This window comes from Grus americana, chromosome 9 (assembly GCF_028858705.1).
Source record: "Grus americana isolate bGruAme1 chromosome 9, bGruAme1.mat, whole genome shotgun sequence".
In the NCBI taxonomy this organism is placed as follows: Eukaryota; Metazoa; Chordata; class Aves; order Gruiformes; family Gruidae; genus Grus; species Grus americana.
In genome coordinates, this window is record NC_072860.1 from 26,934,674 (window position 1) to 26,958,593 (window position 23,920).

The window sequence follows — 23,920 nt, forward strand, 5'->3', positions numbered from 1 at the left end:
AAAGATTGCATCAGTCTAAACAACGTAAAACCTTGGATTATCACTAATTGCGCCTGGACCTGACTGATGCGCTGCTGCAGGAGCCTGGAGGGCATCGACGGGGAGCCTCCTCCAAAAGGTGCACCACGACAAGGAGCCCCGCTGCCAGCACGGTACTCCAGATATATAGGAAACCCCTCAAATAAGGAGCAGGGGAGATTCATCTGCATTCCCTGGGAGCACATGCCAAGCGGCAGAGCTTGTGCCCTGCAAACGGCGCTCCTTGCGCTGCGGGAATCGGCGTCATCTTCACGGTGCCGCAAAGATCTCGACATCGACGCAGCAGCAGGCACCAGCCTTGCAAACAAATCGTCCTGGTGGCAACGTGTAACTAAACCATAAAGGGCTACCAGAGGCTGTTACAGAAACCCACCGGGCAGGGAAGGCAACACCAGCAAAGTCCCTCTTTGCAGCAGGATGTTGTCGTATTTTCTTTTTTTAATATAGACATCAGCATCTGCCAAAGCCAGTTTAACGTGGTTCACGAGAACTCCACGGTCAATACCAGCACTTAACCTGTAGGATGGTTACACTAGAAATAAAACAATTGGGAACAGGAAAAAACAAAATAAATCAATGTTTTCCTTCAAAATATCAAAATTAAGCCTTTTGTGTAGAATTTTTCCCAACCAGAAGCATTGAAACAAAATTCATAGGAATTCATAAAATACTTCTCTTGATCCATACCTCCCTTTTGTCTGGGCAAGGAATAGCAGCCAAACCATTTGCTGCAGCTCTACCAGCTGCCCGAGAGGTTTTGACGTTACAGAGACAATTTAAGCGTTTTCTCCTTGAGAGACCGCTCAGGTGACCTCGAGGTACAGGGGGACTTGACATGGCCAATCTGTGCCAAATATGGCATTCGTGTCACAAATAAAATTAATTTTAACAGAAACGTAGCATTTGTACCCACCTTTTGCCTTCACTTGTGTTTTTCGAGTAAGGAAGGACTCGGGCGCCTCTTTCCACAACTGATGCGCCGACGTGAGACTCCCGTTTCAAAGCCTGGATTTTGTGGGAAGCGTGTCCGTGGCATGAGGAAGGGACACAGGCTTGTCTCCTGCCCAGCCCCAGCGTCCCGCATCACCATTACGTCCCACCATCACCCCTCCGTCCTCCCCCGGTGACCCTTCTCACGTGCATCAGAAACACAGCTTCTGGGGCAAAAACTCCCCCCGCCCCTAAAATTGCAAATGTTACAGAATAGAGCGCACCTTGCCTTCAATGAGAACTTTGTGAATAGATTTGCAAAATCAATAGCACAGATGTTGTAGTCACAAGTAAGAAAAAGATATTTCATTGACGTTATTTCTTAATTTTTTACTAAATTGAATGTAAGCCACTGTAGATAGAAAATAAAAATAACAACCTGCCCCTTTTAGATCATTTTGCCTCTGTTTGCCAAGGGCCATCTGAAAAAAAATATGTCCTGTGGGGATGCAAAGCCCCTCTTCTCGTGCAAACAGGATGGCAACTGCCCAACTATTTTTTTCTTCACCTATAAAAGGCGAATTCCTCTGCACGTTCCTGCAGGCAAGGCAAAGCCTGCACCTGAGTAATCAGGACCAAACCATGTTCTTCTCGCTCATCAGAGCACGCAGCGAATTAAGAATATTGCAGTAAAGGTTGGTTCTTGCAGCACAGGTGGGTCTGGTTCAGGGACCGACTTTGGGTCCACGCTGAGATCACTGCGCTAAACTCCCAGAAAATATCCCACCCCACAAAGCACAGAATCCAGCTCAAACTGCTGTGAGTAGGAGCTCGTTAGAGAAAAGCAAGGTTTTTTCCTCCCAGCACCAAAAAGCAGCTGCAGACTTCTACTGGTCAGGCAGGAATAAGAGGAATATTTTAATTAGGCTTAAAACTTTTGCTACTAAACCAGCACCAGAGCTGCCGCAGACCCACTCGCCTGCAGAGCAGATGCTCTTCTCACACGTGAAACGGTGCAAAACCCTGCAGAGGACTTTGTGGCTTCCTTCCTTTTATTCCAGCTGGCTTTGCCACCTGCAGCTCCCCTGCCCGAAGAGAAAGGACACGGTTACCCACCGCGCTCACACGTTTTTTCACCTCTAGCCAGAGAGGTGTGTTCACAGAAGTCAGACTGAGGTTGAGGAGGAGAGAATCCCTGCAACATCCCAATATTTTCACCAGCTACAGTATTTCACGGATCAACTGCGGGATTTCACAGGACTACGTAATAGGCCGCCAACAGCAAGCCCAAAATTAAAACAATTTAACTTTCAAAGGCTTCAGCCTGAAGAAAGACATAATCTTATTTGTATTGAATTAATTTATTTTTTGAAATTAACTTTGTTGAAAGAAGCTTTTTTACAAGACGTCTCTGATAAAGGACACCAACCACTATATAAATATAAATTATCCAATTTAAAAAGCCCGTCCTTCAGCTCAAAGCAGCACCATGACTACTCGGTAATTCCCCAAGGTGAGGCCGGGAATATAATGCACTGGCTGATATATAATAGCTGTCTCGCATGCGAAGAGTAAAGAGCCGTTTATGGAATTTTAGCATGCAGGAAGACTAACGTGTCTATTAAAAGAAAAATGTGAACTCTGGGTCTCTCATCAGGGACTCATTTAAATGCAATTTTGCTAAATTAGCTGCACTAAGGAGCCAATGGAGGAAGGCTAACTGTAAACCCAGATAAAATAGTACTTCTTTGGTAATAGCAATTGATATTAAAGGACTCCAGTGGATAAGAAGTCATTAATAGGTAAACATTTTTTTAATCCAATATATCCTAAACCAAGCCCAGAACTCAATGCTTCCTACTGTTATCTGGTAAACTGAGGCTTTCCACCTATTCCACCGAAGAATTTCAAATGCACAGTTTATCTCTAAGCCACGGAGGAAAAGTGATTGGGACCTGATATAGTCTGACCTCCAACATACGTGGGACTTCAAAAGAGATTTTAAAAGGCAAGAAAAGGCTGGACAATGGGATATAACGCAACATGGGTTTACCAAATGATACTAGATTAGCACAGTACTTTCCTTTGATAAATTATTGCTTATACAGAAGAAGCATCTGTCTGGATAAGGGTAAGCGGGATGGAAAATATTTTTCCTTGCTTAATAATTTGCCACAATCCACCTGTTTGTGGAGGCCCCAACATAAAAACTTCCTCTATCACCCAGCCGGTCCCAGGCTCTACAGTGATGGTTATCAGCTGCCTCACATCGATGTGCCTCCAAAACGATGGCAGCGGTAGAGAAGGCACGTGCTGAGGAATAACCAAGAGTGGAAATATCCCATTTAAAATGATGCCACGGGAAGCTCTCCATGCAAGACAGGCAGAGAAAATCCCCAGGGAGGATGCTTCAGGGAAACGAAAGCGATATGCCCTGATGCCCACCTGAATGTAATTTATTTTAATTGGTTTACACTCAGGAACGTTGGCATACTATCCATAATTAATAGCAAGATGATGGAGGAACTCTTCATGGGCTCCAAGGGCAGGACGGAAAATCATCAGAGCCAAAGGAGTGAAAGGGGGGATGGAGCTTTCCAGATGGTGTCCCAGACAAGAAACGCTGTCTCCTGGTGACTGATGGGGACAGGTCAGACTCTGCCCAAAGCCAAAACCATCTGTGCTGACCCAGCGATGCTGTAAGATGGGATGTATTGGATGGGCAGGGAGAGTCACGCCTGGGTTCTCCAGCTCCAGGACGTGAGTGGGGTTTCACTCCCCTTGGGCAGGATTTGATACGCGTGTTTAGGCTACAACCCAAAGGGGTGTTAGGAGCTCACACAGACAAAACCCAGACCAGGGAACAGGAGAAGAGTGGTGGCACGTCCCTCCAGCATCCCTGGGCGGCAGCTCCGGCAGAATAGGCAGGCTGGGCATCTCTCATCCATCACCTAAAATTCAGCATACTTTGAATTTCCATTCATACTTCACATGTAGATTCATTATTCCCACGCAAGGGTTCGTCAAGCTGATCTGCCGATGCTCACATAGTTGGTGCCGCTCAAAGGGCCGAGGGCTTGGCAGCCGTGGGGAAGTACCGACAGCATGCAGGCATGAAACAAAATCAAGATGACAACCGCAGTCCAACGGTGTTCTTCCCAAAAACACTGGTCTGCAGGTTTGGCTTCATTTCTAGCCTGCAGACGTCTGCACGACCTTGGACACACTCTGTGAAGAAGGGACACATAGAAGGACACGGGACATCCCTGTCTGCCAAAGCACAGAAAGTACCGACCCCGAATCCCGCGGTCTCAAGATATTTTTGTGGGAAAGAACATGCATATTCAACCCCTTCCATGTGTTTTCTGAATCAGGGCTCTCAAAAACAAGCTTTCACATTTCCTGACTGCTGTGCTTTTCAATTATATTTATAATATATTGGATTTCACTCTTAAGAGAACATTTCCTCTAATGCTATAAAAACATTCCCCTCATTACTTTCTGAAATTTAAAGATGGCAACACTTGGAGACAAAAAGGTTTTTTCAGAGCACTGGGCAGTTACTAATGATAATCATAAAAGATTAAATTTTCAACATAATTAGCCAGTGACAGGTCAATAAAATCCCTAGGCCAGATGGCTGCTTAATTGAGTTTTCAAAGAAATTCAGTAATTATAGGAACCACCCTTAGATATACTCAACTTTTCTTTTTAATGAAATTGCATAATACCAGATTATGCAAGAAAGACCATAATGAGTTTTAGCAAACTGAACAAAGACCTTTGCACCACCAGCTTCTGCACATCTCTTCGTACGCATCACCCCTGCAAGAAACTCTCCCATTATTTAAGGCTAAAATCAATACATTAATCCATATAGATCAGTCTGGATTAATGCAAGAGACTGCTTTCACACCACAACACTGATAGTTTTTCCTAGAGGCAATCCGTTACTACGTACTACGTGATGGGCTAAGAAAAAAAAAAAATCATCATTTCAGCTGGGTGAAAATAGAGTATTTTGATTTGCATATAAACCTATAAAAAACATAGCACCTCTCTATAGGGGTTCAAACTTTTAGCCACAAACGTCTCATTTTGAATTCCCCTTCCAAGCAAAATCTCCTGCCGCATGGCCGCAGCTCCACGCGGGGCAGGAAGGTTTCTGCCCGCCCGTCAACGTGTTTGTATTACACTGGCAACAAGTTCGTTAATACAATCAGAGCAAAGCCAGATGTGAGCAATGCAGTGCACCTTGTTTTACAGAATAATAGATGAGTAAACTTTGAATTTATTATTTTTTTATTTAAATTAAACGTCACCCGGGGAAAATTTGCAATTTCTGCTCTAATTTAGAAAAATAGTGATAAGACATTTTTTGAGCCGTCGTAACATCTTTTCTAATTCAAACCTCGCTTGATGTTCAACAACATGTAATCATCTCAAATTAGGACATCCCCCGAGCCTCTTTTGATTCCTTGAACTAAAATTCAGATCCCAAGTTGTAACCTGCTGCTAAGCAGCTTCCACCAAGCAGAGCAGCGGCTTACAAAAACGCACGTACTCCTGCACGGTGCGACGGCGCGCTGCTGAAACCCACCACGTTTTATTAAGCCCTATCACCTCCGCAGACGCCAGCCGGACACCAGCCCTGCACACAGTACGACTAGTGACCACGCAGGTCCCCCCAGCAGGCAAGTTCCCGGGCAAGGCTCGCTGCTGCCTTCGCACCCCGCCGGGGCCGAGACGCGGTGCCTTCGCCTCCCGCATCCCTGCCCAGCATCACGCTCAACACTTGCTCCTTGGCGTGATGGGGAAAACGAAGTAGGGTAAGCCGCAGCACTAAATGTAGAAATTAACACACACCCACAAATTAATGTGAGTTCAGATCCAGTCTCTCTAATTGTCTTTCCTGTCCACCTTAATTGAAATTACTCCTCTTCTCCCTCTGTCAAATGAATTTCAATAAGTCACACGCCAAGGAGGACATGCGTCGGGTTGCGCCTCACGACGTACCATGAAACATCCTGGGACAAAAGCCATTGTGCGGTCCTGCTGCTGCACTGCAGCGAGATACTTCTCCATCCATGGTAGCACGTAATAACGAACCCCCAGATAAACTCTCACTTCATCCTATTGTTATTTTAAATGGTAATAAACCTCCATCTGCACTTAACGGCAGTAGTCCAAAACACAAGCATGGCTCTGCTGCAGACATTGCACACTACCACGGTACGGTACGGACTCTGCAGCCAGCTCAGCTTCCGAACTGTGAGGAAACACATCACAGCTCGCTAGAGGTGAGGCCGATGCTATTAACCTGGATGAGGATCCACAGCTGAGCTTCCTTCAGGCTTATCCTCATCAGGATTCTGACCATTTTATTGAACATATTCTCTACGCAGCAGCAGTTTGAATAACGCATACCCCTAAAGCCTAACTAAAGTTAAAGCCACGGATTTCCACGTTTACTCTAAAATGCTAACTTTTGACTTCACACTCCCCTGTGACTACCCCAAAAATTAATTTCTGAGTAGATGAGAACCTCCAGGGCTGTCCAGCTTGGCCCCCCGCCCCTGCCCGGCAGGGACCTGCTCCCAGCCACGTTCTTCAGCATCTCCCTCAACCTCCACCATCCCCAGGACACTGAGCGGCAACCAGCACGGAGTGCCAAGTAGTTAAAGCCCTGTTTAAAATTAACAATTGGCATATTACCCACTATAGTCTTGACTTTCTACCAGCTCTGATATTTACAGTGAAGAATCTGCCCTTTCTCAGTACAACCGCTTCTTCTTTATAGAGCCCTGGATTATTTTTTATTATTATTATTTTCATTCTGGGGACTGTTTTATCATTTCACCATCAGACTAGCCTGCTGTGCCTGTATTGTTGAACAATCCCTCACAAAAATTATATACGAAATCATCTGTTGTAAGGGTTTGGATGAGAGCCACGGACAAAGCGGTAAAGTCTCCCCAAAGTCAAGCACAGAAGACCAACATCGTCTAACAGCTATAGCAATACTTAATTGTTTTCAAATTTACTACATGATTCAAGTACCATAGCCAACAGACTGAAGATTATATACAGATAAGGGGCAATCTGTGGTTACACCAAATATCGATAGAATTTAAATGGAAGACTCTATTTAAAAATAGATGCTTCATTCTGTAGAAAGAGATAGTTGGGCGTTGGGTTGCATTAAAATGCTTATGGATGCTTCCGAACCGAAATTGCCATGGACGGTAACGTACAGAAGCAACGTTAAATAACAAGTTAATTCATGTATCAAAAAAAATTGTGACAGCTTCTTTATTTTACCTTTGTATCTTAACTCGTTAAGGAAACAAGTGCTGTATTTATTGCTACTGACATTTCATCAATGCCAAGGTGAACGAGATCTCACTTTTGCAAATCCCCACAACTCTCGTTAGCGAACAATAAAGATTCGTATACAAACCTAGAAGTGTCTAGGAAGATACAAGATATGTGATGAACCGTGGTTTGAACAATGAATCTCTGGCTGTCTGATGACAGTTTGACTGTTGTATGTTAAATAGGGCTTTATAAACAGAAATGCAAAAGACCTGTAACAACAGCACGTATCACTAATAGGTTGAGGTATAATCGAGTTTGTTTAAATTCACATGATTTGTAAGCCAGCAGTGAAGATCAAAAGGGACTTATGTTCATACCACTCCATCCTGTCAGATCATTTATTAACTTTTTCCTGCGAACGGAGAAAACCTGCCCCCAGTTTCTTTATTCTGCTGTTCTCAGTGCCACTTACCGTTTCCCAGAAAGTGATCTGCTTTCCAGACACGAAGATGGAAGGAATGAGAGCAAAACATGCAAATGGTCTCCTGCTGTCGACTGAGAATGCTGTAACTGCAAATGCCAGTCGAGGCTCCCAGGCCAGCTTGAGTCAAGCAGAGCGCTGAAACCTTGGGTAGGAAACCAATTTCAACCCCCAAAACCGAACTCAAAGCCGTTAAAAATACATATGCATGCGACAAAATTTTTCACAATTTTAAATGCTTGTAATACAGCCCTGGTCTTGCTGCTGTGCGGGAACTGAATCCAAAGGGATGGATGGAGGAAGGCAGGCTCGCACAATGCCCCATGCATGTTGAGGACAGGTACGGCGGCTCCTCGCCCCGAGCACTGTCACCCCTCCAGGATGGGGGGGTCTTGGGGCGGCAGTTTGGGAAGCGGATGCTGTTGGGTGCCCGCTGCCTACCCCGACCTGTGCCTGAAGCCCCGATCACTTGGGGGGTTGAGCACCGGCTTGTCCATTCTGCCACAGCAGAAAAAACGCAAGTCAGATCTGTAAAAATGTGCAATGAATTATTAGGCTCTGCAGGCTTTTCGAGAAGGTGCGCGCTCGAGCTCCAAAAAGTGGGTGATACAGCTTTTTGTTAGTCACCTTGTGCTTTATCCTCAGAAGGGAGTAGGTGTAGATGCAGCCACGACCCTCTGTCTCTGCACCAGGATTGCAGAAAAGCGGCTCTTCTGTTATCACATTAAAAAAAAAAAAAAAAAGGAAAAGGAAAATAAGCATCCAAAGTCGAGCTATGATCTCAAATACCATCATCATCCCCAATCTACTGATCTGCCTTTGTCTTCTGAACAATGTGCATAAATCCTTTCCTGGGGAAATAAAAAGCTAGCTATTCCTTTGATTTTCACCTCCAGAAGGAGCCCTACACAAGTCCCTCATTACCCTCCCATCCAGCCCGAAGTGCAACACTCGTCTCTGAAAGCTCTTATGGCGTGGTGGCTGCCGTGGAAAAAAGAATGAACAGAGAAAAAGATAGAACAGAAGCTCTGCCAAGAGGGAACAGAAGTCATTTTGTAGGATGACTTCTGGTTCGTATTGATGTGTATCTATAGGCATAAACAAACACAGACATCTACATACATACAAGGCCTTTGTCTTGATTTCTCTGTGTAGGTGTATGTATGTACATCCATACACACATATAGGGTGCAGGGCACATCTCACTGACCTTCTCACTCATTGCTGTTAGAAAACCGTTTAGGAAACCCTCTGTTCAGAGCTGGGAGGAGACAACGGCAGAAGGCTGGGTGCTCTGGGGCCATCTCCATGCCTCAGCACACACAAATACGAGTGCAGACCACAGTGGTCCAAACCTACAGAGGTGAATACGTGCCATCAGCCAGGAGGACACGGCGAAGACAAAGAGTTCAAAGGCAGCAAGTTCTTACATTGCAAAGGGAAAATGTCTAAAGCAATCTACCTTCAAACAAGATCTTTCCAGACACAGGCAATAAGCACTGGAAGCTCTTCATATTGGCTTCGTTTGAGGGAACAGCTGATGGCACCAAGGGAAGCATTCGTACTCCCAAGTAATACTTCAGTGACAGGATCTGAACATATTTTTGTGAAAGGGGCAAGGTGAGAGCGTTACGGTGGTTAAACGCTGTGATCAACAGGATCAGAGTGCTTACTCAACATAAGCAAGCACATCGAACTCCAGCCTTTAATTGAGCATGCTACTCTCACGGGGCAGTTCCACAGCTTGAAAGTGTCAATGAGAAGTTTTATCCCACTGTATGCCTCTTCCTGAACTTTCTCTCCCCCATCTTTTTTGTAACATTCTTTTCCAACCTTCAAACCTACCCAATTCTATAATTTTGGTCCAATAAGTAATTAGGGTATAAATAATAATTTAGTAGTTTGCATGTAGTTTGATATGGTCTTCCATAAGCTGATGCACCACAAAGCGTGACTTGCTCCTCTGGCAAGAGCAAGCAGCCAAACTGTCCTACACCAAATTCTTACCTATGACTGGAGGGGACGGTGAATTGCCTTTCTATAGGAAAAAGAGTAAAAGGTCTTTGGACCAACTAAATGTCTAAACAACCTCTTCCAGCTACAAAACAGACAGAAATTTTTCCCTTATTAATTACTCTTTCTAAAGTCTCTCCATAACTCCTCCCACTGTTTTAAGTCAAGCAGTCATGTCAAGTAGTCATGTCAAGTTCTTTTGATCTTCCTCCTCAACTACAGTGAGCAATTACCCCCTCCACCGGGCTCCTCAGCTACCTAATCATTCTTATCTCTTCTTTCTCCCTCAATCTAATCCTTTTAGCTTTTTGGAAGCTCACTACTAAGACAGTGCTACATGTTTCCCAGGAATTCAGCAATGATATGTTACACCAAGGACTCCATAGACATTAGCCTTCCCTCTCATTTGCCCTGCAATTAATTTCAGAGACAAGGTGCACCCTATCATGACTTGGATCTCTTGCCTCTAAGGGGTCTTAAAGCCTCTGTCATCAAAAATGTGTTTGCTCTGATATCTGTATTTATAATTTTCCCTCCCAGCTAAAGAGTGTTCAATCTTTCCTCCCAAAGCGATTAGTGCTGCACTGCAAAGCCCTCATTCAGAGCACCCCCCGTAGAGCCGAGGCATTTTTAGCCGACTGCTTGACACGCGCAGAACCATCCCTCCCCTTCCCCATGGCAGCTCAATAGCAGCTGACAAGGTGATGAAGCAGGAATCCAAAACGTATGCATTTTTAATGTGCATTAAAGCTTGTGGAGTCCTGGGGAGTCTCAGAAGGAAACTTATGTCCTTCCTAGCGAAGGAGAAAATGCCAGAGACTGTGTTTACACAGAGACAGACCTCCTGAAACTGATCCCAAGACAGGCATGCTGTTCCTCGTAACGGCATCCTGTTGACCAGCACTGTAGCCCATGAGACATTTATTGGTTCACGGCGCTGAGGACACCTCTTCAAACGTGTCTTTTTGATGGCAAGCAAACTATGGTCTTCTCATCTCAACAAGCGTTGGGTTCAGAGATGGGACCGAGCGCACAGAGCAGCACTGCTTGGTGCAAACAGCACGTCTGGCACACCTCGACCACGTACCATGTCATTTCTTGCACACCCATGAGCCTCTCTCACATGCATGAGCGCGGTCTTGCTGAAGCCAACGCTTTGGATGAACCACCGGCTTTTTGAGTGACTTCCCAGGAGCGCAGCACCCCCGGAACAACCTGCAGAAACCACGACCGTGCCTCTCGCCAACCCAGGCAGCTGCATCTTTCCTCACCAACAGGATAAAGAAGATATCAGTAACACATCCGTGTTAGAAGAGCTGTTTAACGGCAGCAACTCCTAACTTTAAACAGAAGCCACAGTTGGCTGCACTCCTCTAAAGCAAAGGGCATCGTCTGCCTTGTGGTGACAGAAAGCAAATCTTTCGTGAAGCATTAAAGCCGTGGTGAAAATTAAAACCATTACTTCCAAGCTTCTACACTTCCACATGTTCCTTCTTTAAAGACAGGACATGTAATGGGATTTTATTTTTTTTTTTTAAATATAATTAATGACCTAATCTTTGCAACAAGAAATTTTGCAGTAGGTCAAGAATTATTGAGGGAAATGGAATAATATTTATTCAAAAACTGTACTGTTCATCCATCACTTCTTGTTTTCAACCACTAAATGAGTAAGTGCCTAAAAAAAAAAAAATAGCATTCTGCCTCATTGCACGCATCAAGTTCATAACTTTCAGTATCCGCAAAATTCAGGTTTATTTCTGCTGGAAAAAATAGTTGCAAGCATTTTAGCTTCTTCAGATTGTTATTATGCAGAAGAACAGTAACTACTTGGACTGTATCTAATACACTTGAATTGAGATGACTGGAAAAAATATTACTTACAGAAAAAAACCTGTAGTATCTAAAAATAGATTTTTTCATTTAAATATTTAGTGAATGTGTAAACAGAAAAATTGTATTTCACTGTTTTCTCTTCAATCATTTACCGCTTTTTCTTTTCTTCCCCTTCATTTTGTCACTGAATATGAAGAACAGGAGAAAGGCAATGACACAGGACAGACCCCAAGAAGAGATCACTGCAGGGATTATAATGGATAGCTCTCTGCTGGCAGTTATTGTTTTCCATTTGCACTTGCCAATTAGGTCTGACGGGCCAGAACCACCCTAAGGTGCGATTTTGGTGTCTAACCCTACGAGGCATGACCATGCCAAGCATCGCTCTACAGAGTCTTTCACACCGAGGACATTCCCGTTCCTGTAGGCACACAATTTGGAAGCCAGCAGCTTTGATATTTTAAAAGCAAACATCGTTGATCCCAACGGCATTATGATAAGAAAAAAAAAATCACTATGTTCTCCATCAGACAAGAATTCTTCATTCAAAATAATAATTCATTGAATTGTTTTAAGTATGGATACTGGATCCAGCAATGTAAGAATCTATAGTCACAGTCAATACATCAGTTAATTTCCTAATTTAAGAAGAATTTCTGCTAAATAAAACATGCAAAGGCAATAAAATGCATGTTATTCAAATACAGACTAGTTAATAATCCATTCTGTTTCTATGTCCTGTGTCTCGTTACAAGTATTCTGTCTGCCGCATTCATTTGTTAATCGTTGGGCTCTGGTCACCCCGCCCCAGCCCGAGCCATCCTTTCGTGGCATCCAGCCCTGGGAAGAGGAACAGCCCCGGGAAGGGCTTTCTATAGCGGGGGCGTATTTCTACGTGCACCTGCAGTGGGAAAAACTGGATTACGACAATTCCGCGATTCCTGAGCTGGTTTCCCAGGAGTGCGAGGGCAAACAGGAGCCGTGGCAGGAGGCAGCGCCGGGCACCCAGCCGCTGCTCCTTCCTGGTCCCTCACCAAAGGAGGAATTGCTGCAGTGACCGTCACCATTCCAGCTTTACACTGAAAATGGGGTTTATTTAATATTTTTTCTATAGATTTCTTTTTTTTAACCCACAAAGCAGGCAGTCAGCTGATCCAAGCGTTCCGCACTCAAATAAAGATTTGATTTCACGCCGCACAGATGTACTCCAGCTGAGTCACTGCCAGGTTTTAATGATAATCTCTCTTAAGAGCTATTTAGCAAGGTAGAGGTGAAGTCCTGTGCTGCAGCAGAAAGCAAACCAGATGCTGTTTCTGCCTTATTTTTCAATCACACAATTCCAACCTTCACCTCTTACTTGGCATCGCCCTTCTGAAACAGGCTGCAGCAGTGCAGAAGTTGGTCGGAAAGCCACTTATAAACACCTGAGTGACCTCCATCATTTGCATCTTAAACTCACATCCTCCTGGCGCCGCTCCATGCCCTAACCATCAGAGGAAAGACAGACCCCGCAGAAGTAGCTAGCAAACGAAGCACATGAACATACGCACACATAGACGTATAGTCTGCAATGCCCTGTGCATAAACCCCAGATTTTCAGGGAAACCACGGAAGGAAAAATGAACTTTAACTAAAGCAAATCCATTTCTGCTGTATCGCCTCCTCTTGCAATCAGCCGACATTCCCACAACCGCATCCTGAATTAGGTCTCACCTGCTGCAGGAGCAAGGCTTCGGAGGAAGAGATGAAGTTCAGGTAAGGTCGTGTTTATAGTTTTTCTTGGCATGTGAATATCTGCTGTTTCTTAGAACCTCACGCCACCAAATTAATTTAATACTTACAAACCCTTGCAGGGAAATAATACAGCGAACACAGGAATTTACAGAAGATGTAAAAGGCAGTTATAATCACAGATATCTCAGCAGTAACACCACATAATTTTTATGTCGTCTTTCAATCACAGTTCCCTTAATGCATCCTTGAAAAATAAGGACCGCATCAGTCATGGCAGATTTAATAGCCAGGTAGATTCATACTGGAACAAAGCCAGAGGCAACTTCACATGTAAAATAGCAGTGTTTGGATTAAATACTATTACCTAGCTCAGTTTTGTTTTTAAACCATATTAACAACCCCAGGAGATTCTGCAGTGTCACAGACCCCTGTAAGGAGAAAAAAAAAAAATATACATATATCTGAGTGTTACCAAAAGCACTTACTCAAATGCATTTATTAAAATAAAGCTGGCGTTTTCCATCTTGTGTGTGCTTAGTTAACAGCAGGGAGTTAATCGGTATCTCTTGCCCGCAGGCAGGAGACAGGCAGGAGCCAGGGGCCAGGCTGATGGAATGGGTGGCATTGGGGCAAAGGCAATGTCCACAGATTTGGGGAGATGTTATTTGTGGGTGTTATTCAGCCTCTCCTTTAACGGTACCACGGAGTGGATGGGGAGTGAATGGCAGAAGAAAGTCTGCCGTTAAGTAAGCCCCCGTTAAAACCGACAATCAGATTTATTTCTGCCGAGCGTGCAGACCAAGCAAAACAACGGTTTCTCACCGCACAAAACCGATGCTTGCTTCCCAGCGTGTCAAAACGTCGCTTCATGGGGTTGTGGCTAATTAGGCCACGCAAGGAAACACGTCAGCGCCCTTTGCAGCTGGCAAAGCCGAGCACGAGGCTGGCTCACACGTGGCCGCCTTATGGGCTGCTTCGGAGGGGACGGGGGGCGTTGAAGAGAGCAGGAAAACCGCACGTACCTCAGAAGGGAAGGGCAAGTAAATAAAAACCAGCTTGCGGGTGCTTCCTCTGGTCGGGAGGGGAGGTCTCACAGGCTGCACCGTGCTCCCCAGCTCCGAGGTTTCAGTGGCTTCTTGCCGAATTCACCTCGAATGTTTCGTGTCCCCTCCCCACGTACCCATAACCAACAGGTTCTCCTTGTGCTGCACTCCTAGAAAGTTCAAACTTGTTAGCACAGCTTCTTACCAAATTTTCAAATCAACACGTGCAAACGGAAGAAAGCTATCCCCCCAAAAGTGGCATTCAGCTGTCCCCTTGTTAACAGCGATGGGTGGGTGCAAGAGAAGCGGGGTGGTACCCCCCTCCTGCGTCCCGGGGACAAACTGCAGAACCATCTCCCCAGCCAACTGCAGAAAGGGGCCAGCAGCTCATACACAATCTCAGCTATTCCGTTTGATGAGCTGCGTGGATGCGGTGCAGAGGGGATCTTCGGGGGAAGAGATTTGCATACAAGCACATTCAGCTCATTTGTTGCTCAGGAGAACTCAAAAGCAAGCCCTCCACCTGAGCCGGCCCCCGGTGCAAGCTTGCAGTACATTGCAACCTACTTATGTGCTTTGGGGGGATACGATGGTGCCTGTTAATTCAAGGGCATATTGTATTTGGATGTTCTTTTAACAAAGTTAAGTAGTAGAATTCAAGTCCCATTAAGAAAAAAATAAAATAAAAATTCAGTTGCAGAGAAATACACGTAGCAGCAGCCAAGGCAAAAATTTTGCTTACGAGCTCAATTCTCTTACTATAACTTCCTGGACTGAGATTTTAATACTTTGACATTTGAGATGAGAAGCTTAAATGAACAAAAAAAAAAAAAATTAGTGACAACATCTGTTCCCTTTTCCATTACAGTCTTCCTAAAAGCACAGACATGACAAACCTACATCGACTTCCAGCCCTTGCACGGGGGAACCACGTGCACCACGTTGCTGCACAACAGACGTGGCAGAGCCTCTCGATAGTGACAAATTAACAACTCTTCCACCGATGCTTTCTCGTAAAAAGCAGGTTTTGCACTAGGGCTTCCCACACCCACGGTCAGTCCATCAACTCTACCGCACGTTATTTCCAGTCTGGAGGACAGGCAGTAGACTGCTTCCACCTTCAAACCATCACAGCTGCAACGAGAGGAAGCAAGAAGAATCGCTATTTTCTACTGCTTTTGTGGTCATAGTAACACACGCCTTGAATCCTGCTCTCTGAGGAGGGCAGGGAACAAGCAAGTCCATTATCCCACTGATGGCAGATTTATCCACAGCCTGCTGAAGATGCAATTACAGGACACTTGCCTCACACATGGGTTCAAGTACCTCCTCTACTACAAGTTTCCTATATAACCCAGGACCAACTAGTTAGCTGTGGTGTCCCAACTTGCCCTTCACCCTAGGAAGCAGGAAAGTGTTTAATCATCTTTAATTTATCTTACATTACCATGGTTCCCAGCTTGAGGTTGTATGCAGACCTGGTTGATCTGCTAAAGCAACGAAAAGAAAGGGTTAACTTCAGAGCAGGCTTTTGAAATATTATCCCCAGCTTTGGGAAGTGTTATTGGAGAAGCAGATTGATTAGGGTGCAGTGCAACCCCGCCAATAATGTAAAAAGCCCACAGTTCTCTTGCAGATCTAAAGATCATTTGGCACAAAAACACATGAAAAATTTTGTTCACCATATTCATGAGTGGCTCAATGACTTCAATGCTAGGGCGGTAGGAAATAAATAAAACACCAGGAGCTGTAGGCAGCCCTATGTTCCAGTGCAAGATCCAGGCCAAAACGGAATACCTGCTCTTGGCTGGAAAACAATCGGGCACCCAACAGGAACCCAAACGAAACCTCTCGCTAATCTCAGATACTGACTTTTATTACAAAAGTCTCTCTTAGGACCATTGGTGGATAAACTTAAGAGGCAACTCACCTGCTGAGTCAAAACACGTCCAGGGTTTTGGGAAAAAATTGAGAGACGAAAAGGCCTTCTTCATGACTGTCCCTGATGGGAATCCATTGAAGGGGACACACATTCATATTTCTTGACCTCTGGGGACATACCAGGTTGTCACAAATAACAGAGGTGATTCAGCAGACATGCAGAGGAGCGTTCCTCTGCACCTGGCTTTGCAGACCTCCAGCTCCATGGGTAGATCCGTAAGACTAACGTGCACATTAATACTGGTTTAGTAAATGGTTTTCAGCTACTCTGCAAATGTCTTTTCAAATCTGAAGTTTCCAAAACCCTCAAGTACCTTCCTATTGAAATAAAGCGTGAGGAGGACACTTGACCATTTAACTTGCGGTGTTTCCAGATGGAAAGTTAAAATTAGCATGCATTCACCGCGTGTCACTTAAGCCACTAATATGAGCAGAGCTGTATTGAATTTCACCACCCACATGGAAGGAAACCAACTTGTTTATTCTCTGCCATGGTTTGTAAAATTTATTTCAGAATTTTAGCTGTGCTGGGTATTTTCAGATTTGGTACATGGCTTCTGTGATAGCACGACAGCTGTCATTTGTATGTTTGGGGATCCTTTCAGTTGGGGGTTGTTTGGCTGTTGGGGTTTGGGGTCAGTTTTTTTTAGGAAGCCACAGATTTCTCTGTCTTCTCCACACACTCTGCTTTGGTGAACACAACAGTTACAGGACCAGTGTCCAAAGACATCACGGGTCTCTTTATGCGCTGCCTCCTTCATTGCGCTTACTACAGGTTTATCTTGCTGAACAAAGTGAACTACAAGTACCTCGGAGTCATGAGAGACGGCAGAGGCAGCAACTTATCTTCAGACCGACGAGCCTTCCAGAGACCCTTTGGGTTTTCCAGGATAATAAATGAGACGTGGACAGGAGCTCGTTTCCACTCGGACAGAGATCAGCGTGCAATCCATTTGTATCGTTTCCACTTAAAGCAAATGATGGCTATACGCTCCTCCAAAAAAGTCCCAGCCAAATAAAACGCACGTCACCTGCAACCTTAAAGTTGATAGCTACTCCATTTATTTTTCCCCTCCTGATTTATATCCCTTTAAATCAGTGGCCTGAAATTACAGCCTTCCCACAGGCGCACAGATACCATAAATTTCTGACTTTTAATACTACTTTATTTCAAGACTGACAAACAGTACGCCTTGTCAGAGAGGGTAGTTAAGAAAGTTATACTTGGTGTCACCGGATCATGCAGAAAAGTGCCTTCCTGGTGCCTCTGCCCCCGTCCTCGCCAGGCAGGGGTCTCCAAGGCTGGATTTGGGGTGCACCGCTATGGCCACGGCAGCGATGAAGCTGAGCTGGACCATAACCTCCCCCCCCATTCCTACCGCCCGCAGCTGCTCCTGCACGAGCCCCCCCTCGCTTGGGTACCACCCTGCCAAACTGCGCACAGACCCACCCTCCCTGCCCTTCGCATTTAGGTCAGTTGTGGAATTTAATAGTACAGTAGAAATGTAATTCTGAAAAATCAACGGTATCTGTCAGGCTATTTAATTCTGATTACAATGGAGCCAAGGGCTGCACACACACTGGATTTTTATTACAGATAGAAAGACTCTGTATTCGGGTAAAGCGCCTTCTCCCTGAATTATTACTCTGCAACTCCTCTCCTTGTGAAAGTCCTGACCTCTAGAAGTCAAACCCTGGCCAGGAGAGCTTTAGTCTTTATTACCACGCTCCTCGTAGGGGAATGAATTACCTTGTGATACCTGAAGCAAGTAGGCTGGTTTAAGGTTTCTCCTTAAATCCGCTTCATTTTCAGCAGCGTTTGAACAGACCATTGCAATTGTTCTATGCGTATATTTTCTTCGGGAGTTTCATGCCAGTTGTTGGAGAGATGCTATGTGAAATAGGACTGAATTTACCAAGTGCTTTATATCAGAGCGATCCCACTGCCTGACTCACTTCAACAACCCTCACGGCAGAGCAGGACCCCCACCAGTGCCCTCAGCGATGCTACAACGTTTTGCGAGAGGAGCCTTGGACAGCCAGACACCTTCCTGCCCAAGGAGCCAGCACGCGCCTCAGGGGTGTCAGCATTCTGCGGGGGGGTTGGGGTGTTTCGGTTCGGTTTGCTCTTTGGAAGCTCCCCTAGTAAAACTGCTGCCCCATGGCATGCCCACGTCCAGCTCACAGGCAGAAGCCCCCTGCACATCAGCAGTAAAATAGGGTCATTCTCCCCCTCTTTGAGCTCACCAAAGCCATCCCATCACCAGGACCGCCCTGGGACTTTATTTTTTTTTCCCTCTGCGATGCTGGAAGTTTTTTGCTAGGTGCTGGTTGAGCAAGGGAGAAGTGAAAAGACATTAAAGCTCAGGACCCGTTGCCCTCGTCCTGGGGACACAGAGGGCTCAGACACCCGCCCCTAACCCCCGGGTGGGAGTTCCTGGGGGTTTCCCCACCTTTTCCACAGAAACAAGCACCAGTGGCCGGATGCAGAGCTTGGCTATCAGCTTGCACTTTGCCAAAAGCCAGCAAAGCTCAGCTCACACGGCAACCGGGGCTTTCTTTAAATGTCATTTTTAATATTTAATCACCCTGGATGGCCTCAATATTTACAGCATAAGCCATTTCATTGGGAAGTTAAATATATAGCCCAGATATTTAAGGAAACTGATTCAGAGCCACATAAATGTAATTGCACTTAACGTGACCTGGGAATGAAATCACACGTGGTACCTTTTTTTTTCTGCAGGATGTTTAAACCCCATTTTGAATACATTACGTTAAGGAAATCTCTTTCAGTGTGTTGCCTGGAGAGACTTTACTAATGCTGAGTTGTGCAAGCAATCCAAAGCACCCGGGCTTAAAAGAGGAAGTAATGAAAAGTATGTATGCTTTACTATATATATATACACACACACACTTTACTATACTATACATATATACATATGTAGTGGAGCTTTTGTCAATTTACACCTGTTTGCTGAAGCAGCCTGTTAAAAATGTATCTTCCAAAAACCAACACACAAAAAAGGCAATAAGAACAGTAAGTGAAAGAAAGGCAATAAGGAGTAATACGTAATACTATTTTAATAACAGCAAAGATGCATAAATATCCTGATAGTAAGCAATTATTGAGTGCTTTTCTATTATTGATCTATACCTCAAACTATTTCAACCCAAACTACAAACTCCTTGCACAGATATTTGCTGTGACAGGAGCTGCATCTCCCCTGCCTCCCCAACTCGCAGCATCCGGCCCCGTCCCACACTTGCGGTCTTGACCTTGGTCACACCACCAAGCAAGCTGCTCCAGGATGAGAAGAGGTTTTGCTTCAAGCACCAAAACAAGCTTTAATGCTCCCTACGGAGCAGTTTCTTTTCATAAGGAGCAGGGAAACACACACTTTTGACTTTGATTAATCAAGAACTGAAGCAAAACGACCATCTGTGCCAACGTACGGTCTGCAGATGGTTTTTGTTAATGATTTTGGGCCCTTGTCTTCCAATAGCATTCTTCTGCACGGGACCAGAAAAATTCAAGCCAAAGGTAGCCCAGAGTGGCCCATTTTATCCCCCTCTCTGAATTTCTACAAGGAACATCCCAGCCCATAACCTCATATCCCAGCCTTCTTCCTCAAAGGTGTGGGTTCTGTTTTCTCCCATAAATACCTGAAAAATGCCAAGCAAGCAGCTGGAAGAGACCAGGTTTCACCTCTCATTTTGCCATAAGTGAACCCATAACTTAGAGAAGCATTTAGGAGAGCAGCAGAGATCCCAGCACGCAGCCAACCTTCCCCACGTGCTTCGGGGTTAGACGTCGTGATGAATCAAGACAAGAGCAAGGAGAGCAACAGGGGCCCTTTTTTCCAGTCGTAATAAATGAAAGCAGAAGGGTATTTTTTCTTTCAAGTTGACAACCCAATAACACAGCAACGCGGTCACAAATCATCGTTCCAAAGAGGGATTTCTAACCCCTGCCAAAGCTCTGCTCTGTTTGTGGAAGCCGTATGTAGGAGACCTCTCAGCATACACCCCAGAGAGTCATTTTTTTTTCAGATCAGAAACAAAAACACCACCACGGTTTTGACCCACTATTCAGCCACAGTCCAAGGAACACATGTAATGTATTCTTCTCCATATCAAAGCCAAACAACTCAAGTAGAGCAGATGATTTCTATTTGCCGGGGGGTGTAGGGAAGGAATTAAAGTTTGCAGAGAGGAGCCTCCCACCATGGCTCGGCCGCACTGGGCTGGTTGCCCGCACAGCAGGACTTCCCTGGAAAAAATCACTGCAGGAGGATCCCCCTCGCTTAGGGGCCGTAATAGCAACTGTAAGGGCTTCCAAACCCATCCCCAGCATTTCTGGGGAAAGGGGAGATGCTTCACGGGGCTGGGAAACGCACATTATCACCTCTCACATCTCAGAGAGGTTCAGGCTGAAAAACAACATGCTCTGTACCCAGCCAAGCGACGCTGCTCCGGATGATTTACCATTACTGGGTTTTATTTAACAGGGATGCGGAAAACTGTCAAATGTTTTATCACCCGTGGCAGTTAGGGCATGATACATGCTGATATTAGCTGAAGATTATAAGGCAATAGTATAAAGCCTTATTGGAAAGAGAATGGAAGCTGGAAATCTTGGCTAGCGATCACTCCTACCTTTGTAATGAGTTTCTGGACCAGTAGGGGTGAAATTGCGTGCCAAAAACCACTTATAATTTATCCCTTGTTTAAACACGTACTGGCAACCCAATTATTATTTGCAGAATCACAGAGTTTGACTTATCAATGCATTACTGAACAAGAGCTTTCTCTCCTTTCACGTAACACAGCGGAGTGCGCTTTAGTGAGCGGGGAAACCCAAGCTGAGCCCCACAGCTGGGTACCGGGGAAAAGGCACGCAGCACCTACGGGCACCAGGATGGGCCAACCGATCCCGGACCCCGCTCCTCCCCAGGACAAGGATGCTCATGGTCACCGTGTGCTGCGTTGGGAGCAAGAGCATAGTCCGTGCCTTTGAACCTGAAGGTAACAGAGCTCAGCAATCATTGCCAACAAAATCACGGTCACATTCCCCCCAAAATGCACAGATCTGCTGGGGAACTAAACTTAGTCCTCTTGAAAGAATGGGGGAAAGCAAGGTTACCTTCGAAGACACCCATCTAAACAGACAAATGCTTCTTCAACACGGCTCATTCTCATTAATTAATCTCCAGGACCCACAGACCAGAGACCTGCTGCAGGAAGCAAACCCCCAGGGCACAACGCCACCCCAGTGCTCTACACCGTACCCTGAAATAACTTTACAATTAGGTTTCTCAATCGTCTGTGCGTAAATCAAGGTTTGGGTTTGTGCCGTTTGATTACCAGTTGTTTGAAGCAAGGACTACCTTTCACCTTGCTTGTAGCGGTCAGCCCAAGGGATCAAGAGCAGCGTGGTGTAAGGAGTGGCTGCACAACGGGCTCCCACGCTCCACGAGCATCACGGGGTCTTGCACGGACCAGCTGTATCCACATCCACGGGAGAAACTGCGATCATCTTGAAGCCAAAGGTACAACCTTCTCCGGCTTCCTCAAGTGATGAAGATGAGAGCTGGACAAAAGTAGGAAAAAATATTAGCCAGCCCTGATACTTCAGCATAGGATAAAAATATAAGGCGCACTATTTTCCCTGCAATGTTACTATGGTGATTTCACTAAGGACAAAATAGCACAATGTTTAGTAGAGCCGTGGTTATGAACCAAAGCTCACAAGCAAGATACTAATCTGCCCATTAAACAATACCAGGGTTGGTGAATAATAATCAAAAGGCAATTACACAACAGATAGACTATCAGAGCTCACCCCGCTAAGCGTGAAGGTCAAACGCATTACATTAACTAGGGATCTGCTCGCTGAAAACCTGCAACTTGGTATACAAAATCATTACTTCTAGCGGTATTAATAATGAAAAGCATTGCCAGCACTACTTCATTTACTGGGACCCACATGAAATGCCTGGCATAAATATTGTACTAAATCACATGCAAATTGCCTGTATGCAGTAGATCAAACCATATGAAACTACTGCGCTGCAGAAAATACATATATATACACACTTTAACTATACTTCCACAGTTTATAAAGATGCGGTGAATTTTGCTAACTGTTTAGAGCTCCATATTACTGAGAATTTATGACCCAAGTGTACACATTTTGACAGTTAATGCTGTATTGCAAATCACTCTTTCAAGGAAAAGGCATTTGTTATATGTGGAGATGCTGTGACTGCTGTAGTTTTGTAATGGTTTCCCTTTTGGGCTCTTTATAAGTCTTATTTTTGTGCTAGGATCTTCTTCACTTGCTTTCTGCCAAAGGGTAAATATCTCTACAAAACTCTTGGACAAACTTGCAGGTGCCATAAATTAGTTTCTCACCAGGAGCAATCCACTCGCACAATGGCAGGGCTGAAGCCCGGGCTGCGTGCTGGGCCATTCCAAGTGCCTCGTGTGTATTTAAAAATATGAGGAAAGGAAAAAGAAACTAAGCTCCCAAAGCCCTGGCAGAACAAAGGCTCACCTTGCTGAGCTGGGATGATGTGCTTTGTATTCTTGAACTTGGATCGTTGGTTCATAAACTACTCTTTTCCCACCTTACAAATTCTGTTAGCTTCTCACCCGCTGCTGGAAATTGAGAAACGTAAAGCAACGTAACTAAATAAATACAAGATTGTCATGGGAGGAGCAAGAAGCAGTCTGCCTTTGGTCACAAAGCAGACTGGGATGGAGAGGGAAGAGAAAGATGCCGCTAACTTTTTTTTTTTAATCAAAACCCATACAATTTACATATGATCAAGTGAAAGGCATCACCCTAAGTGGGGAGCCGCTACTCATACAAGAGGAAAATCACACCAGGTGTTACTAAAGGCACCTAGACAAAGAGAAACCATGAGATGTTTTGTTGGAATTACAGCCTACAACACAAGCAATAACCCGTTATTTTCTTGTCTAACAGAAGTAACTGCTCTGATACTTTAAAGAATTTATTTCCCCGAACCTCTGCCCTCCCCACATCTTTCCCCCTAATTCATTTTTCCTGGGAGACGCGGGTTCGTACTGCCCGGGCTCAGACCGAGGAGCTTCCTCATCCTGGGGAGACAACACTGAGCTGCGGGATAAATTCTTTCACAGCGAAAATATATGTGATTTCATTACGTGAGTGACAGAAACCTACTCACTGTTTACACCCGGACCGCTATCAAAGCAATTATGCAGGATCAATGCAATACGGCAGCGGGATTTAAATCTTGCCTGGCAGCAAGGCAAAGGAACAGCTTCTCCAGACAGGGCAAACTCATAACACTTTGTTCCCTTTGCAGCGAAGACCAAAGCGCAATCTCTTTGAAGCCCTTAGTAATGGATCTATATAAAAATGCTTTTAAAACTCCCCAGCTAGACCAATATTGCTGCTACTTAAATTCTCCCCTGTACCACAGGACGGGTTACAGGCAGCTTTCAGGGTGACGCCCTGTCAATGCCACCGTCACCCGCTGCAGGCTGTGCTCAACAGCCCAAGAGCTCAGCCCGTCGCATCGCAAGCGTGGCT

At 45.1% G+C, this 23,920-nt stretch overlaps 1 long non-coding RNA gene across 1 annotated transcript; it reads right to left on the reverse strand.

Moving 5' to 3' along the window:
* Positions 1-7,340: 7,340 nt before the first annotated feature.
* On the reverse strand, positions 7,341-9,880 carry LOC129210045 (uncharacterized). Its single transcript, XR_008578291.1, has 3 exons — positions 9,231-9,880; positions 8,979-9,123; positions 7,341-8,481 (listed from the first exon to the last, which is right to left on the reverse strand). It is a non-coding gene; the product is annotated as an uncharacterized LOC129210045 (long non-coding RNA).
* Between the last annotated feature and the right edge of the window lie 14,040 nt (positions 9,881-23,920).